The 19,310-nt window shown below is 49.6% G+C and overlaps 1 pseudogene; it reads left to right on the forward strand.

The window, feature by feature from the left end:
- The window catches only part of LOC136115891 (dynein axonemal heavy chain 9-like), a 91,226-nt pseudogene that overhangs the window by 5,799 nt on the left and 66,117 nt on the right, over nucleotides 1-19,310 (forward strand).

The following is a 19,310-nucleotide window of genomic DNA, read 5'->3' on the forward strand; positions in this document are numbered from 1 at the left end:
ACACTGAGCTCAGCCCAGCCCTGGCAGGCTCAAAGGGCAGCCTGACGGCTGTGCCCATGGGCAGGGACATGGGGACCAAGCACCGGGGACAGTTGTGAGGGCAAGGGACAGCAGCCCATGGGGCCATCTCCAGTTGCGGGCTTGAAAGGCTGGGAGAGCCTGGGGATGGGGCTGCTCACTTTGCCTACTGGCTTCCACCCTCCTTGGCTGCTTGGATTTGGGGAAAAGGGTGTTCTGCTGTATAAAGTGGGCCTGTAGAGATGCCCATTCATCATCAGCTGCCTCTATTTCACATGGGAACTGCTTGAGACAGCAATGAATATGGGTCTCCAGGCTTGGCCAAGCACAGACCTCAGAGCCTGGTGGCCTGTCCGTCTCCTGCTGCACTTTTTTCTCCATTGGTCTTCCGTGACTCCCGCTGTAGGTGATCGTGCCCATCCTAACGAACAAGAAGAACCGTCAGGGCTGGCCACAAGTGGTGTCACAAGACATCGTGCGTCATGTCCACAACCTCAAAAGTACCATTTTCACAGTTGTTGGCCAAGTAGACGGCAAGACCTTGCTGCCTCTCCCAGCTGGCTCAGAGGGAATTGAGGACATTGATCTGGAAAATGAGAAATCGTGAGTACCACCCCAAAATAACAGGTTCTGGAAGGTCCAGAGAAGCAGATGCGTTTGTACATCAAGTTGTCATCGTGTCTGGGCTGCGTGCGTGCCCCTGTGGAACCCCAGGAGATGTGTGGGTGCAGTGGAATGAATCACTCCTCAGACAGGATGTGGTGCGGGTGGGATTTTGTGAGAAGTTACTGCTTCCAAGGCAGTGGGGTGACCTGTCCTCAGCTTCCCAGCCCACTTGGTGGTGTTTCTTGCTGAATTAAGTGAGTTAATGACTGCAGGGATGTAGAATATTTTGAGGGAGAATGGTATGGGGAGAGAGAATCTTGCTGGATGTGTGAGTCTCCAGGTCAGATCCTGAACCTGAATGGATCTGATGTGACAATGACTGGCTGTGCAGAGAGGTGGCGACTGGCTCTTCATTTCCACCATTCACTTTATGAACAGTGTTGTTGCCCACACTGCTGCAGACATTCAGCCGTTTTCTCCAGAGTGTAATTCCTATATTAAACCAGTGACAAAATCTTATGGGGTTTGATTGTTTTGTGGTTTTGAAATGTGAAACCCTGTAAAATCCAGCTGCCCACACGGCCATTGGAAGTAGATCCAACTGAGCAATGCACATCAACAAAGTTAATCACGTACTCTGTTTACTACAGCATGGAACGGATAGATAAATCTCTGGTGTATGCCATGGAGTCGGCCATCATAGACTGGAGCCACCAGATCCAGGAGGCACTGAAGAAAGAGTCTTCAGAGCCTCTCCTGCAAGGCAGCAATCCGAACCCGAAGGTGGAGCTGGAGTTCTGGAAGAACAGGTACCCAGAGCAGCCTGGCCAGTGCACGGTGCCCTGTGGTGCTGGTTTTGTGTAGAGGGAGAGTGCTGGTGGTGGAGCTGCTAATTCCATGAGTTGAGAAGAACAGGCCACTTGGGGTTCATGTAGGCTTCAACTAAGGAAAATTGTTCCCGCACAGAAAATCATCATGATCTGCAAAGTGCCTGGGAGGTCACTGGGCAGCTGGCTGTGTTTTAACTTAGCCCCACCACAGGGGCTACACCTCAAGGGACTTTTTTCAGAAATGCCCTTTACAGGATCCCAGGCTGGTTGGGCTGAAGGGACCTCTGCAGATCCCCCAGTCCAAGCCCTGCTCACGCAGGGTCACAGAGCAGATCACACAGGTGGGTCCAGGCGGGTTCGAATGTCTCAGAGAAGGAGACTCCACACCCGCTCTGGGCACTCTTTCGTCACTGTTCACTAGGAGCCATCCACAGGAGTAATTGCTGATGGACACCTGCTGGGGGCTGTCTGGAAATGGTGCATCTCAGCTGGCTGCTGTTCATCTGTCAGGGCCAGAGGGGCTTTAGATGCTCAGGAGCCTGGGAGTGGTATTTCCTCCTGCCCTTTGAAAACCTTTGTGCTGTACTGGTTCAGGCTGACTCGGGGCAAAGCCCTGCTGGCTGGAGAGCTGTTGCTAATGCCTGCAGAAACACGATGGCTTTTTTTCAGCGATGTTCTGTCAGTAGCAGAGCTGCTGTCATGCTGAACTCAGCACTTTCTGTCCTGTAGGGTTTGTCTGTGCCTCATGCAGCTTTCTCCCATTTCCACAGTCCATGTGTAGCTGGAGGAAGCCCTGAATCAGGCCCAGGGGAAACAGATGATGTTGGGGGACAGCTGATGGCCCAGTGTAGGTGGGTAACATGGCCACCAGCATCCTGGTGTGCATCAAGAACAGTGTGGCCAGCAGGCCCAGGGCAATGACTGTCCCACTGTACTCAGCGCTGGGGAAGCCAAACCTCAAATCAGTTTTGGGCCCCTCAGGCCAAGAAAGACCTTGAGGTAGTGGAGTGAGTTGAGAGAAGGGAATAGAGCTGGTGAGGGGCTGGAGCACAAGTGTGATGGGAGTGGCTGAGGGACCTGGGGGGTTCAGCTGGAGAACAGGAGCTGAGGGGAGACCTTCTGATCTCTGCACTGCCTGAAAGGAGCTTGGAGCCAGGGGGGGTCGGGCTCTGCTCCCCAGGAACAAGCGCCAGGATGAGAGGAAACGGCCTCAAGTTGCGCCAGGGGAGGCTGAGGTTGGATATTAGGAAACATTTCTTCCCAGAAGGGGTTGTGAAGCATTGGAACAGGCTGCCCAGGGCAGTGGTGGAGTCACCATCCCTGGAGGGGTTGAACAGTCACAGAGATGACATTCTCAGGGACACGGGGCAGTGCCAGGGGTTAGGTTATGGTTGGACTCGATGATCTTGAGGGTCTCTTCCAACCAACTGATTCTGTGATTCTGTGTCTCGGTTGCTGTAGGTGTGATGACCTGGAATGCATTTACAACCAGCTGACAACGAGGAAGGTCAGGAACATGATGGAGCTGCTGGAGAGAGTTGAGAGCAGCTACATCCCAGCCTTCAAAACCATGCTAATGGATGTTGAGGCAGGTGAGATGCTGGGGCAACTTTACCACAGTGCTGGCTTCTGGCCTTTCTTCATGGCCTGGTGTGACTGATTTCAAGCCAAATCTTTCTAGTTTGTGAATTGAGACTGGGCTGCTTGTGCTTGAGTCTAGGCTTTTGTTTCCAGGCTGGGACAAGCTCCATCGCTGGTCTGTTGAGCCAGACTCTTGCCAAAGTTCAGGGTGAATGGGTTTGGGAATTTATTCTGCTGTAATAAAGTGTTTGCATTACTCTAACAGGACTCACCTCAACTTCCACCAGCTCCTCTGGTGTTATTATGCAGGAACGGGAGTTCAGACTAAGAGGACAGATCTTGTACCTAAGACTGCTTTGTTAGAGCGCTGCTTCTCGGGCTTTGGCCACTGCAGCCCGAATTTCCTTGCTTTGCTTTGCTTAGGGGAGTTGAGCGCAGCCCAAGGAAATATTGCAAATCCCTGTCTGTAGTGAAAAACAGTGTAGTCCTGCTGGTCTGTCCCTGCAGACCAACACAGCTGGACATCCATGTCCAACCCAGCTGCTCTCTGGCACAATGAAACCATCTAGACTGTGTTAGCTGTGCACGTGCTGGCAGAAAACACTGTTCTTCACCACTTCACGTGCAAACATTGAATCTCTTAAGGATCTGTGTCACACTCTGCATTGTGCAGTTTAAATGGGCTGGAGAAACACCCCTTATATAAGGAGCCAAGGGTTCATTGTTAAACTAATTAATACTTTAAGGGTTTAATCAAAATACAGCAAATATTTGGTTTTAATCCGGCTACAGCGATACTAACCCTAATTGGATAATTTGGACTATAATTGTTAATTTCCATTACAGCGCAGTTCAGATTTGTGTGCACCTGCTTTTAAGTCTCTGCCCCTTTCCCTGGCATTGTACTGGTGTGGCTGCTGTTGGTGGATTTGCTGGGAGGGTGATGCTGATAGTGGGAGTCTCTTCTTCCTTGGTCTTGGGCCTTAGGGGTTATTTTTGCATGCATTCAAGCACTTCTGTCACTTCTTGTTGGTCCACAGGTTTAATTGCACAACGATCTGGTTTTATTAATGCTTGCGCTCTGGGGTAATTCTTCAGGGTAAAACCACACAGCTGTACAGAGCTAAGCTAAAGCTTTCGACGAGTCAGACATCAGTTGCTTTACTGTTGACAGGTTTTCTATTACAGTCAGGACTGGTGGGGCCGTAGTCATCTGCCCACTGGACAAGGAGTTGCTTGAGCCAAAACTGAGCTAAAAAGGGCTCAGGCCAAGGCTGTACAGCCTGTCGTGCTGTACAGCAAGGCCATGGCTCACAGCCATGGCAGCACTGTATTTTTGGTGCTGTTGGGCAAATTCCGTGTGACTTTTTAGCAGTTGTGGACTCAGGCTCTCCACGAAGCCCTGTCCCAGCTCCCTGTCCCCTGCCATCACATCAGCTTATTTCTGTTCTGGTTACTGCCGCAGGTGAGTGATGTTCACGAGTGAGTGACCTGCAGCACACAGGTGGCTGAGGGTGCTCAGTGCTTGTCAGGACAGTTTCTTTTCCCAGGCACTTTTCCATGTGGTGAGGCCAGCACCTAGCTGGGAACCCAGCACACCGCAGCTGGGTGGTTCTTACCGCTTCTCACGTCTCTCAACACAGCTTTGACTGAAGCTCAGGACGTTCACCTGCACCTGACACCCCTCAAGCGCCGCTTGGAAGACGTAGAGAGGGTTGAGTTCAGCGAGGTGAAGCCTTTCCTGCTCCCCCTGCTCCACGTGGTGTGTTTGATCTGGGTCACCTCCAAGCACTACAACATGCCCGTGCGGATAGTGGTGCTGCTCCAGGAGATCTGCAACCTTCTCATTGAGCAGGTCTGTGGCTGTGATGCCTGTGTTTGCAGTCCCCTGTGTCCCCTCTCCCCTTCTTCCTATTGTCCTTCCCTGGAAAAGTGATTCTTTAGGCAACATTTAACTTAATAAACAGGTTCAAATGTGTTCAACACAAGAAGTCCTTGTTTTCCATGATGGCAGAAGTGACCTCTCAGGTGTGATTTTGCTCTTCCAGGCCCTGGTGTACCTGTCTCCAGAAGACCTTCTGAAAGGGGACATGGAGGAGAGCCTGGGCAAGGTGCGAATGGTGCTCGGTATCCTGAACATGTTCAAAGAGGCATTTGAGGAGAGAAGGGAAAAACTGCACATGTATTATGAACCAGGCCAAGAAGTGAGGGAGTGGGACTTCAGCTCCACGATGGTGTTTGTGAGGCTGGACACCTTCCTGAAGAGACTGGAGATGGTGGAGGTGAGACTCTGGTCTTGAAAAACATTGCAAACCGTCAGGAGAACTCTGTAGCCAGGAGATCACTTGCTGGCATCTTTCCTTTCTATAGCTTCACCTGATACCAGGGAATGGGGCCACTCTTTTGCTGTTAGGTCTCCTGTTACAGCGAGTCTAAGACTGTGTTTTACTATGTCCTGCTCAGTGCATATGTAAGCTGGTCAGGTTGATAGGTGTGTTTTTTGCTCTCAGGAGTCCCGTTGGACTCCTTGCTCCTGTTGGGGCAAGAAAAGGAGGATTACTGGAGGTGTGGTTTGCACAGCTGTAAATAAAGCAATGTAATCTCCCAGGTCTCCTGGTGCCATCAGAGACAGATTTAGGTTATGGTTGGACTCAATGATCTTAAGGGTCTCTTCCAACTGAAATGGTTCTATGATTCTATGACACCCTAGAGCTGGGTCCTGCCTGTCTTGGAGAGGCCAGATGGCAGGATCCCCTTGGCTGTGCCACGTGGGCCTGGGGAGGAGCAGGGACACGTTCCTCACCAGGTTGTCCCTTCGCATCCTCATAGTCCATCAAACTGGGGTGCTGTGGCTCAGGGGTGTCCCTGTTTGCCAGATCTGTCACCTGAGGCAGGGACATTGGGGTGTCATCCCTGAGCTCCCAGTGTGGCCAAGGGCTCCTTGAGCCACAGGAGATGTTCTGCAGAGAGCAGGTCTGAGTGTGAATGTGGGAGCTCCCTATGCTCTCCTTACCACATGGCTGTGTCTGGAGACCACAGACATACAGACACCATATGTACCTGTTATACAGACACTGTATATACCTCTTATACAGATACTGTATGTACCTCTTGTACAGACCTTGCATGTACCTGTTATCTCTCACGTGGCTAACCACACACATTCATCTGCTCTCCACACACATCCCAAATGAATTTCTTTGTTGATTGTTGCTGCGTTCTCAGTGTGTAGGGTTGGATGGCCAGTGTACAGGTTGCTGGTGTTTGCAGTTTTACTGCTTTAAATGTGCCATATACTTTTATGTGTTCCTTAATTAACTATGTTGAAAACTGTCATGACTGGTGCCTATTTTAAAAGTATTCATAATGATGGTTTCCAGTAGGGTTTGATGTGAAATAAACCAAATTATGCTGGTCAGTGTAGAGAGGAATATAAATAGACACAGGAATAACTGCAGGTTATCACGAGGACAGTGTTGGTGACAGGTTTACTGGGACCCTGTAAAGGCTCTGGGGCACTGACTGCTGGGATTCCATGGATGCCATGGGCACACTGTGGATATGGGCTGCAGACAAAAGCCAGTGGGGAGGTTTTGAGCTGGGGCACTGTGCGTTTTGACCAGTGTCTGTTTCCTCCTTCCGTGGCTGTCCCACACTCCAGGGACAGTAGAAGCTGCAGTATCTGGAGTCAGAGGGAGAGCCTGCGGAGTGAGCTGTAAAACAAGAATTAAAAGCATAGTGCACACCAGCCTGTTAATGAGGAAAACTGCTGCATCTCTCTCCGTCTGAATTTCCCCTCATCACTTCATTTCAAGCAACCTTGCAAGACAAAGCAAGGGACAACTGGTATTTCCACATTATTTTTTTGCCTTACTAGGTATTTGTTCAAGCGGATGTGCTGGTGTGTCGAAGTGAATATGAATGCATATGTGCATTTGTTTTCGAATTTTCATAAAAGCTGCAGTTACACTGGTGCATGGGTAGCCCATGAGCACGTGAAGAGGGAAGGATCCCTTTCCTTTGGTTCGTTGCACTGTTTCATATTACGTGTCTGTGGTAAAACCTGCTGCCCTGCTCGGGTGGCCCCAGGACAAGTGCAAGCAGAGAGTGGCCACCAGTACATTCCTGTGCACATTTCTCCTGGTCCTCTGAGACAATGGATGTTCAACCAGCCCTTACTTGGCCCTACCTAGGGAGACAGATGAGGTGGGATGGCAGCAGAGCTGCCCAGTGCTGCCACCACCACTGGGGGAGCGGGACATTTTCCCAAGAGGTGACACTGCCAGGCTGCAGAGGATGGGAAGGGAAGGGAAGGGAAGGACCCGTGTGCCACCTCAGCAGAGAGGGCCAGCGGGGCAGGTGCTGCAACACCCACTTGGACACGTGGAGGTTTGACTGCGCAGGAGCTTTGGACAGTTTGGGTACCTGTAAATATTAGAAATCTGTCCTTGGTTAATACCTATAAAATTGGGATTCTTAGCTATGCTGGATGACATATAAGAGTCTCATATCCTGCTTTGGATCTGTCCTTTAAATACCCTTAAAAGCGATTTTACAGTTGTCATGGTATTTCTAGTGGCTGCAGCAGGTCTCACTGGGCAGGGACGTGTTATGAGCAGCCACTGATGCTCAGGACAGGCAGATCAGGCTCCCCCCTTCCCATCCCTGCCACCCAGCCTGAGCACCAGCGCTGTGCTTGGGAAGGTCCCTCAGCAAGTGCAACTCTGTCGTGACAACTGTTGTCATCTTCTTTTGTCAACATCATGACCTGTGTCTCCCTCCGTTGACTTTGAAGGATCTCCTGGCAACTTCCTTGGACTTGATGAAGCTGGAGAAAATTGAATTCAGTGGGATTAAAGGGAAGACCCTGGGCCAGCAGGTCCTGGACATGTATGAGGAATTCCAGGAGGCATACAAGGTGTTTTCAGAGCGAACCTATGACTGTCTTGACCTGACCAACACGGTAGGTGGGACCAGTTTGCGGGAACATCAGGAACATGTGCATGTTTCCAAAGCAGCAGTTTCCTGCTATCTTCTTCCCAGCTCTTTCCTCCTTTCATTATGATCTGATCTGGTACTGGAGGGAACAGGGAGCCGCTGGCCTTTCCTGCAGAGATTTGGGACTTCTTGCACGTCTATATCTAACATATCTTGCTAGATCAGCACCTTAGATCAGTGCAGCTGGGAAACTGGGATTTCCATGAGTTATGCACAAGCTTTTGCTGTACATGGTGCTTGCTGAGGTATAAGAGCTATACCAACACCCACATCTCTTTGCTTTCCTGCTCTTGGTATTTACCATGTTTCCCCAAAAAAAAGACCTACCCCAAAAACAAGCTATAGCATGATTTTTCAGGATGCTTGAAATATGAACCCTATTCAAAAAATTAGCCCTAGTTACAGTTCATAAAAAAGTCAATTTAAATAGGGTCCAGGCAGCTATACATGTAAAAAAGTAAGCATCTTTTGCAGCAAAAATTAATATAAGACGCTGTCTTAGTTTTGGAAAAACAAGGTAGTTTGCCTGATGAGGGCCAACTCAGATCATCTCTGGGATGTGTTCGCTCCTGCCTAGATGAACACATGGCATCTGGGGCTCTCAGAATTCAAGGATGCTCTATTTTATTATCAGTAGTGCTTTAATTAAAGGAATATTCCCAGCCCTCTGGGACCTGCCTGGTGTGGGGATGGGTGGCTCGTGCTTTGCTTCCTGCAGCTCCCAGTACATCTCTGCAGGGGGTGGCACGTCCCCAGTGTTTCTTGCTGGAAAGCTGCTTGCTCCATAGCACCCCTCCTTCAGCAGGGCAGGCACAGAGGAGAGGTGACAGTGGCTCTGCAGGAGGTGGCTTGGGTTTGGTGACCCCATGGCCATTTGTGTGACTCTGAGTCATGTTTGTTCTTTCAGTGCTCTAGTTTTGCACCCTCTGCCACTGCTGGAGCCGTTTTTTTTAGCTAAAACATGGCATCTGGATCTGCTGGAGCTCAGCAGTAGCAATAGTAAAAGCTATTTCCTTGCACTTTGTCCTTTGGAAAAGAGACACATGACCTCATTTTTAGTGGTTTTGTCCAAGCTAGAACAGAAGGACTGTCACGGACTGTCAAGTTCAGTCTTTGATTTGGACTCTTTTACGTGTAGGAAAACAAATATAGATGTTACTCTTGAAGTTCAAAGGATTTATTACAATTGAAGCAAGAAAAGCAGTGCAAGAAGATGATGGAAATTACAGAAACCCAGTACTGTTGAGTTTGAAAAGGACCTCTGGAGATCACCCAGTCCACCTTCCCTGCTCAAAGCAGGCTCAGCTAGAGCAGGACTGTGACTGGTCAGGTGAAATATCTCCAAGATTACCTATGTCCAAGTGTGGAGACTCCACAGCCTCTCTGGGCAACCTGTGCGAGTGTTTTGAAACTGCCTCACTCACAACCAGCTCACCATGGAACCACAGGCTTGTTTTGACTTGAAAGTAGGTTGGATTTGGGACTCAGCAGGTGCATCCGTGGGTTTTCTGGATGATGGTGTGGTCTTCAGGCCAAGTGGTGGGGGAGAGGGTGTGGAAATAGTCCATCTTGCCTGTAGGCTGAAGATAGTGCCATGTGGGCTGTGGAAAGCCCTCAGGACCAAAGGGTCCCTCCCAGAGAAAGGGCCAACATCTCAGCCATGGGACAGCACAGAAATGTTCTCGAGCTTCGTGAGGACTTTGCCACGTTGCGATGGCTGAAGATTGGCCAGAGGAGTGGCTTAGTTCACGGTGAATAAGAGAGGGCATCTCTGGATCGAGGAGTTACAGGTACCTTCCTAGTGCCATCTTGCAGCCTCACAGCTTGTGTTTTGCCTTTGTGCAGGACTTTGAGCAGGATGCCTTTGGTTTCCAGCAGAAAGTAGAAGACATGGACCGTCGGCTGGGCACCATTTTCATCCAGGCTTTTGATGACGCCTCCAACTTGGACCACGCCTTCAAGGTTTGTTTATCGCTCCCTTGCTCTTCCCTAAAAGGGAAATCAGGGCACCCGGCTCGGTGAGAATCACGCTGAGGAGACCAGGCAGTGCTGGAGCCACAGGCACATGGGGCTGGTGTTTGCTGGTGGGACAGTGGGACTTGTAGCTTTTGGGCTGCTCTTGGTTTGGGATGCTCAGGCTGGTGGGTCCCTCACAAAGCTTTTGGATGCCAGGAGATATATTTGTGTCTCTCTCTGCAAGTCGGGGGAAATCATGCTTTTTCTAGGATTTCCTGGTGAGAATTGATATTGTTAGTATCAATTTGTTAATATTATTAATACATGGATCTGTTTCAGTTTTGGAAACAGGTTTTCTAGAAACAAAGCTGGTTTATTTATCAATTAATCTATCTTGCAGAAATAATAAATGGTATTTTTTAAAAAAAATCAATATAAGCATTTGTAGAAAAGACTTTAGCAAGTGACAGTGTTTATCTTTGTAAGTTTTTTGAAAAAAATAGAAAATCTTGAAGCATTTGAAGAACAACAGTTGGAATGTGGTCCAACCCCAGAGAAAGTCTGAGAGGCCCCGTAACAAAGGGAGCAAATTTCCTTTTTCCAAAGTGCCCATCGGTGCGGACAGTATTGAAGCCTCTGGGCTGGGGAGGAAGGTCCCAGCTGATCTCTCTGCAGGAGTCGGGGTTGTAAATTTTTCCCCTCTTCTTTTCCTGCGTGTTCACCCCAACAGCTGCTGGACATGTTCGGGAGCCTTTTGGAGCGACCGGTAGTCGCTGCAGATGCTGCTGGCAAATACTCCGTCCTCATCAGCATGTTCAGCAGGGCCCTGGACCACGCCAGGCTGATCTACTCCCGGCACATCCAGGCAGAGCTGAAGCTCGGTAGGTAGAACGTGCTGAGTAAAATGGGTTTTACAGGGAGTTTGATTGAGATTAATTTGGGGGGGAAATGATTTATTTTTCTAAGGAACCCAAAACTTTACAAATTGCAGATGTTTTCAGCCTCTGTAGCTCCTAGTGGCAATGGAAATGCCTGGGAAAGCTCTGTTCTTAGTATTAAAGCAAATAATTGGTTAGGAGTAAAAATACCCTTTTTCAAATGTGTATGCATGATATGTGACTGGGAATGGAGACACATGCTGAGCTTTTCTCCCAGCGAGGCTGTGACAGGAGGTTTCTCTCCACATTTGTGTGCTGCCTCCAACACCCCATGGGACCTGCAAACCCACTCATGTGCTCCTCAGAATGAATTTATTTTGTTTCCCTTACAATGCTTAAAATGCAAAGCATGCGAGTGGGACTTTGTAACCAAGGGTTTAATCAGCCTTTTCCAAGTTTATTATTCCCCGTGACTGTTGGCACAGGGGGGAATGGGTGGATTTCTATCAGATTATGAGGATTCAAGTGTGTCATTTTGAACGATAACCTATTTACTTGCCTCAGAAAGATCATACTGGAACGAGACAAGTCCTGGACTGGAGAGAATCATGGAGAGAATCATTTGCTGTGAATTTGTGGTTATTGTTCTGTGGCTGTTAGATAAGACGGACAGAAGTAACTCCTGGTCAGAAATCCCTATGTCAGTGTTTGTGAGGGGCGGGGAATGTGTCCCAGGCAAGGGACACCTCACATCAGCTCAGGTTTGGACATAGTCTGGGCTTCTCGTTCGATCTCAGCTCCTTATTCAAGATCCAGAGGCACTCGCCTTGGTCACAGACCTACATCAGTGTGGCAGATGTTGGATTTAAGGAAGGAAGCTGGGAAATCAGAGCAGTTTTCTGCAAATGAGGTTCTGTTGTTGCATCTTTGGGGTTACAAGTGCAGTGTTCAGTCAAATGCTGTTCCAGTGTGCCCTCCCCAGGATCCCCCCTGTGCACAAGAACATGCCGCCGGTGGCTGGAGCGCTGCGCTGGGCGCAGGAGCTGTGAGCGCGAATCCAGGTGCCGTTTGATCACTTCAGGCACATCCCACATCTGTGCGTGTCTGTTCCAGCTAAGTTGCTTTATGACCACCTTGCTATCTTCTCTGTAATCAATCTGATTTTCTTTCTGTGGTGAACATTATCCCATGGTTATAGCTGAAATAATTCTTAGTCAAAGAGGTGTGAAGTGGTTGCACTGGTGCTTTTCAGCTTCCTTGTGATCATTATTTTTTTTAAGAAACTCATTAACTGGATTTGTTTTGAAGCGATTAAGAGGCACAGTGGGCTATTCAGCTTTCAGACATAGTTCCCGGGTTGCAATTGAAAGAGGTATCAGAACCTTTCCTGCTGCAATCCCACTCAGCATGTTCTCCAGGACCTCCTCAGCTGCAAGTCCTGGTTCTGGCATCATCCAAACTGTGGATAGCAGAGAAGTGCTGGGCTGGACTCAGCTGAGATGGGTCGATGGAGCTGGGTTTGCATGTTGGGGAGCAGACGAGCATTTTGTTGGGCAGAAGAAAACTTTCTCAGTGTTAAACAAAGGAGCCATCTCCCAAGATCAAGGAAAGAAACCAATGCTGGTATATTTATCACCCAAATGCTTGTTATAACGGATGGTGTCAGGGAAGTATGGCCTCGTACTCACAGCTGGCACCACATGAGACAACATTTAAGAGCTCTGTAAGCAAGGCAGTGTTGGACTTATGACAACTGAGGGTGTTCTAGGGACTGCACCTGGTAGCTCACAGGAATGGCTTCACGTGTGCTGGTCAGGATTCTGTGTAAATGGATCCACTTTTTTAATGTACTTGACCAAAATAACTTGACCGTCACTGTGCCATGTTTGTAAGCTTCTCTCACTGTATCTTGCCATTAAGTGTCTTTAAGTGCACAGTTATTCTGCAGCAGCAAAGACATTGGTGCAATGAAACAAACTCTTGGGCTGTTCCCAGCACAGAGCCCAAGTTATCATGTCTGATTTGAACCTAAATGGCAAATTTTTGTCCACCATGAAGGACCCAGATCTGCATTTCACACTGATTTTCTGTCCTCTGTTTAGAGTAGTTAATAACATGCTCTGCAACGGTGGTGACATGATGCTGTTGAAAGGGAAAAAGGATTAAAAAGGAGAAGCAAAAGTGGTTTTGCTGGGATTTACTTGGATTTGCTCAGAGGACTTGTTTACTTCCAGCAGGTTTCTCAGCACTTGCCCAGCGGTGACTGCTCAGGCGCTCCTTTTTTCCAGCTTTTGGTTAAGTTAATTCAAGTTTTGTCAATATGTCCTCCAAAATCAACAACCATCTTGAGGAAAACTTGGATATTGTAGATGAAACAGTGGGGAAAAGACAGCATGATAAGAATTCCTCTGGCCTGCTGTTCCCTGGGCTGTACAGCCCTGGCAGCGTGGCCAGGGCTCTGCCTCCCGCACTCTGGGACACCTTTGCTCTTCGGTTTGAGGGGCATGAATTGGGCACCGCCAAGAGCTTCATCTGCCGGGAGCCACACTCTGCTTCTTTCTGTGCCTCTTTGACCTCAGAAAGTGGTGGCTGGTGAGCAGAGGTTGCCCTGCTCTGTGCAAACACCGGAGCATTGAGTATGTTACGGAGACCAGTGTTCCTCCAGCAGCTCTGGGCCCTTGTTCTTCCCCCAGGACGTGGTTCTCATTTGCCAGTTGCCATGCAAACACCCGCAAAAGGGCGCACTGGGGCTTGGAGAGCTTTTGTGCAGTGAAATGGTTTTGGGCGATACGGTGGGGTTGGAATGTAAGATCCCCAGCCAGGCTCTGCCTGCAAGGTGGTGGGTGGTTTTGGGAAGGGGTAAATAGAGACTGCAGCCTCACAGGGCTAAATGTAACGCTGAGCTTGTCTGTTGTGCCACCAGCTGCTTGGACTCTGCTGAAGGAAGAAGGGTGATAGAGAAGTATGAAGAAATGATCCAGCTGCTCGACAGGTAAGTGGTGGCTCAGGCATGACTGTAACTATATGAAAAAAAGCCAAACCTTATAGAATCATAGAATTGTTTTGGTTGGAAGAGACCCTCATGTCCATCCATTAACACAACCCTGGCACTGCCCCGTGTCCCTGAGAACCTCGTCTCCACGTCTGTCCACCCCTCCAGGGATGATGACTCCACCACTGCCCTCGCAGCCTGTTCCAATGCCCGACAGCCCTTTGGGGAAGAAATGTTTCCTAATATCCAGTCTGAACCTCCCCTGGTGCAACTTGAGGCCATTTCCTTCTCCTTCTCTAAACCACCTTTCAGCACATTTGCAAGCCCAGGGCCTGAGAATGTCTCTTTCTAAGCCAGAAGGAATTTTGTGATGAGAGAGGAGGAGGAATCCTTTGCTACACACCACAGTCTTTCTGTGATATCTTGAAATGAGAAGTTTGCATGGGAGGGACAGGGGCTGTGCAGCCCAGCAGAAATGTTGGAACGAGATTCTTTTGGATGTAGGAGATGCTGTGGTAGAAAACCTGAGCTGACCAGAAGTCTCAATCCACTTGTGCCCATTCACAGTGTACTTACCGTGGCTGTAATGTGTGTATTCCACAAGTGGGAGTGGGATTCGTTGCACCTCACTTAATATCTTAATGTTTGATGCTAAAACTGAACTGATTGCTCTGAGCTTTTGAATGTTTGTCCCCAAATTTGAATCCTCTGCTAAGAATGGTACTTGGGGGATCTTTGTTTTCCTGACTTGATGCTGTCACTGGTTTTCAGGTGTTTGTCTTTGAAGCCAAGATCTTTATGGAGGTGGTGTGGGTGGGTTTTAAATATTCCTTGATGTTCTTCAGCCCTCAGAAGTGGACTTGGCTTTTATTTGGTTCTATGTCTTGGTGTGCGGGCTTGGCAGCTACGTGGTGGATGTTTTAATTTGTTTGTTTGTTTTTCGGCAGGTATCAGGAGAAGCTCTATGCAGACTGGTCCCAGACAGTCTCTGAAAAATCACAGTACAACCTTACTCAACCGCTTATCCGGCGAGATCCAGAAACCAAACTGATCACAGTTAATTTTGATCCCCAGGTAAGAACTAGCTTTCCTGTCTGCTGGAGGGCACGTCTCCAAGCTGTGCCCCACCGCGCATGGCAAGTCTGGTGGGATCGCTACTAGATCTGTTCTGCTGAGGTCCCTGGAGCATCTGTTATGGGTGACATGAATTAACCATCCCCTTTGTGGGCTCTGTCTCCTGGTAAAATATCAGGATTACAGTTTAAGCAGCGCAGATTGTAATTAAAGGCAGAAAGTCTGTGAGTAGCCAGATGTTAACTGGTGTCAACATCTCCAGAGCAGGTTGGTTTGACGCTGGTGTGGGGAGCGTAGGAGCATCATCCTACAGACGTGGGTTCGTGTTATGTTTACCTGAAATCTGAGCTTCCTGAAAGGGTATAAAAATCCCAGGAAAGGTTTGTTTTGTTACTTCAGTGTTGTGGCTGTTGGATTTCCTTAATTGTGGTGCAGGAGGCTTCCAGTAGGTCTCTGTTCCCTAGGGCTGCCCTCTCCAGCACAGGGAGGCCTGACCATCCCCCTGCCCAAAGCAGAGGCAGGGTCCAAGCCAGCAGAGTGCAGAGGTGGATTCAAAGGTGCTGGGGCCTGATGAGAGCTGGGGCCTCTCAAATGTGAAATGCCATTTGCTGCGGAGGTGCTGAATCTCAGGGGCCTGGGAAAACATCAAACACTTCCCCCTTTCCCTGGGACTTGCTGCTGTTAGAGAAAAGTGTTGAGGTTCCAGAGCTCATTCCAGCTTGGCTCTCAGACAAAGGATTTGTCCAGCTCCTTGGAATCTCCTTGCTAAGGTGGGAAGCAAATGGCCCCAGGGGATGTTTTCCACCCTTCACCCTGGTGCCAGGGTTTGGAGCCTGTGACGTGCTGAGCATGTTCTCAGCTCCAGTCTCTGAGTGCTTCTGCGCTGCTCTCAGCTTTCCGTACTGAGGACTGCCTCATGTCCTCAGGTGCCTGCTTAGCAGCCCCTTCATGCCCTTCAGAGCAGATAGGAGCACCTCATTTTGCCTAAAGGGAGGATGTATTTGCAACCCTTCAACATTAAAGAATCTTCCAGAGCTCACCTTCCATGGAGGAGAGGGAAAGAGGGTAAGACATCCTTGACACCATGGTGGGGATGTCTCAGACATTCCAGTGCATAAAAGGGAGGGGAGTTTGGTTCTATCTCACTTGGCCTCCTGCTCCCTCAATCCCCTGCTTTTCCCTTCCTCCCATCCCATCCTCTTCCATCCACCTCCTCAGACTGCTCCCTTCACCCTTCTGCGCTCCGTCTTTCTTTCCTCTTCTTGTCATTGTGGACATAGTCACTTTAGTATTGCAGATACTCCTCACCCCTGCCATTGCCCATACAATATACTGAATTTCTGTCACCCAGCCAAAATGTGCAGTTTCAGGAGCATTTTCCCTCTCACAAGCCACTAAACTGAGCAAAGATATTTTTTTTTTGTCTTAGAAGTGATATATTGCGTTGGAAGACCTTGCTGCTCCGTTTGTTGCAGGGACTCACTTCTACTTGGGTTTATAGTTTAATAACCCACTCAATCCCGTTCCATCACAACTCAAAGATGCTTTTGGTTGTGCCTCCTCCTGCAGGCACAGTATTGCTGAAAGACTGTATTGATGAGGATAGCTGAGAAGACCAGAGATCATCATGGCTTTTAGAGGCTGCACAGGGTTTGCTGGCTGGGTAGTTAACAGAGCTATATGTCTTTGATTGGGAAGCAAATCAGAGGCAAAGATCAATGGGAGGGAGATGGTCTGGACTAGGAGGTGTCCAGGCCCTTCTCAGAGCGTACTGCTTTGTGAATAAAAGAGCAGGAACCCCCTAAGATCCCCAGAATTGACGGGAGGGTGTCTACCAGGTGAATGGGGAGGATTGTCTCACATTCAGCTCTCTGCCTTGTTTCTGCAGCTGGTGTCGGTGCTGAGGGAGCTGAGCTACCTGTCTGGCAGCCGGCTGGGAGCCATCCCACCCACGGCAGCAGAAATCTGTTCCTCCAAGGAGTCATACCGGCAGCTGGCGGCCAACTTGGAGCTGATGGTGAACAGATACAACAAGGTCCTGAAGACAGTCCTGGAGGTCGAATACCCTCTCATACAGGAGCAGCTGTGGGATATTAACTTGAAGCTGAAGAAGGCAGAAGAAACACTCAACTGGAAGATGGAGGGTGAGCTAGCTCTGTGTTAGGGCAAAAGAGGCCGTACAGGATTTCACAGAATCCCAGCCTGGTGAGGGCTGAAGAGACCTCTGGAGATCTCCCAGTCCAACCCCCCTGCTCACGCAGGGTCACAGAGCAGATCACACAGGTGGGTCCAGGCGGGTTTCAATGTCTCAGAGAAGGAGACTCCACACCCGCTCTGGGCAGCCTGGGCCAGGCTCTGGCACCTCCTAGCAAACAAGTGTCTGCTCATGTTCAGATGGAGCCTCCTGTGTTTCAGTCTGTGCCCGTTGCCCCTCACCCTGGTGCTGGGCACCACTGAACAGAGTCTGGTCCATCCTCTGACAGCCACCCTGAGATATTGATCCCATTGATCAGATCCCTCTCAGCTTCTCTTCTCCAGCTCAACAGCCCCAGCTCTCTCAGCCTTTCCTCAGAAGAAAAATGCTCTAGACCCCTCAGCATCTTGGTAGCCACCGCTGGGCTCTCCCCAGTAATTCCTTGTCCTTCTTAAACTGGGGTGCCCAGAACTGGACACACCACTCAGATGGGGCCTCACGAGTGCAGAGCAGAGGGGGAGGATTCACCTCCCTCGACCTGCTGGCCACACTCCTACTCACGCAGCCCAGGTACCATCAACCTTCTTGGCCACAGGGCACATTGCTCATGGTTAACCTGCTCACTTGGGTCTCATCAGATTCCTCCCATGTCCCCAGCCTCCATCACCTGGTTCCCAGTGACAGTTCACAGCAGGGCAGGGGACTCTCCAGCAGAGCCAGCACTGGGGAGACAAAGGGCAGCCCCCAGCCTGCCTGCTCCTTCCCATCTTACCTTGATCTGCTTGGGCTGGGGACAGGATCCTGATCCCTTCAGCTTCCCTCTGGGCTTTTGGGGAAGAGAGGCTGCCCTGTAAGCAGTGATGCTGAGGAAACGGCAAGATTGGGGTTTGTGAGAGCTGGCAAGGCTGGGGTTGAAGAGTCTGCTCCCTGCCCGTGCCAGCCCAAGTGACCCACTGTGTGGTCGTGTCCCTGTGTCCCCAAGGCACTGCTTTCTCCCTGAGTTGTGCAGGGACTGGGACCCCTTGGCCCAGCCATCTGGCTTGGGACAGACTTCTCCCGGTGGGGGCCAGGGCCACCTCGTTATCCTTTCCAGCCAGATGAAATACTGTGGTTAGTGGTGAGGTTTGTGCACCGTGACTTTGGGATGATTTAACCAGTGTTCTTGCTTGATCAGTTTTAACTGCAAAGCAGAATGGAGGAAGACAATTTGTTTCCTCTTGGTGAAAGCAAACTGCTCGCTGTTGGAATATATATTTCTGTCATCAGGCTTGTGGTATGAACAGGAACAAGTGTCCTCCCTTGGGAACTTGCAAAGCAGAATTCCTCATGCTGAAAAACTCTTTCTCCATTGCACACCAAAGATGAAGGGACTTTCCTGCAGATGAAGTTCCCTGAATCTAAATGCAGCCCTCGCTGGTACCTTGGGCTGTCACAGCCTGTGTTTGTGGGGCTGTGGGTCCCTGCTCTGGTGACAGTGGCAGGAACACTCAGCCTGTTGTCCTTGTTCTCTCTCTGGTAGCAGATTAAATCTGGGTACGGGAAAGGGGGAAGTGTCAGACGTCCCCACGGTGCTGGTGCTCCTGGCAGAAAACAGAGGCTGCAGCTGTACCATGGATTGTTGGGGTAGGAGGGAGCTAGAAGTGACTCTTTTGGTTGAGGTGGTAAGTCTCTTGTGTTAATGATGGGTGAGAAATACATGAAACCGTGGGGGAAAAGTCTTATGGAGAGTGCACAAGAGCTTGGCCATGCAGCTCTGAAAAAAAGTAGTCAATCATCTCATTTTTTACCAGGTGTCTGGGATCACATCTCCATGGTGATGGATGATGTCCATGACCTCGAGCAGAGGATACAGAAAGCCAAAAACAATGTTGAGGAGATCCAGACCATCGTGGGATCGTGGGCGTCGCCCATATTTGTGAGAAGAGATTGTAAAAGAGAATCGCTGCTGAGCCTGGAGGACTGTCAGGACCGCCTGGAACGGCGTTACAGCCTTGTCCGAGAGTCAGGGCAGAGGATTCATCTGCTGGTGAAGGTGAGGGGGGACCTTCTCCAGGGGTTTGTTGACTCTTCATAGGCTCTGGGTGTCTCTCCGCTCTGGTGAAAATGTCCAGAGCTGCTTCACCTTAAAATTAACTCCCTTAACTCATTTGAAAAACTTACCTGTTGTTGATTAAGGAATACTT

The sequence above is a fragment of the Patagioenas fasciata genome, chromosome 34 (genome assembly GCF_037038585.1).
Source record: "Patagioenas fasciata isolate bPatFas1 chromosome 34, bPatFas1.hap1, whole genome shotgun sequence".
NCBI lineage: Eukaryota > Metazoa > Chordata > Aves > Columbiformes > Columbidae > Patagioenas > Patagioenas fasciata.